Source organism: Triticum dicoccoides, chromosome 2A (assembly GCF_002162155.2).
Source record: "Triticum dicoccoides isolate Atlit2015 ecotype Zavitan chromosome 2A, WEW_v2.0, whole genome shotgun sequence".
NCBI classification, from domain to species: Eukaryota; Viridiplantae; Streptophyta; class Magnoliopsida; order Poales; family Poaceae; genus Triticum; species Triticum dicoccoides.
In genome coordinates this window covers 775,980,975-775,981,337 of record NC_041382.1, presented here as the reverse complement: position 1 = coordinate 775,981,337, position 363 = coordinate 775,980,975, and positions in this window count along the sequence as shown.

Genomic DNA, 363 nt, shown 5'->3' with positions numbered 1-363 from the left:
AGGATTGACCAGCTGAGTAATAAGGACTAACTAGTAGTAAAACTAGATTTGCTTATTACCTTTGTACGTAGTAGCCTAGTAAATAGGTTACCAGACCAATTACAAGGCTAAGTGGTGCATGGTACACCCTGACAATATTACTATTTTTGATACATAAATGCCTTTTGAAGATTACTTATACAGTATTATGTGGCACAACCTAGTAACTACATTACCATAGATATTAAAGTGCCAAGGAGTGATGTCTGCCAGTGGGTAATGAGATTACTATAGACAACATATACTACAAGAGTACGTGGTAGCCTCGTATCAAGATTACCAGAACCATTAAATATTACTAGTAGTAAAGGATGGATGAGTGGT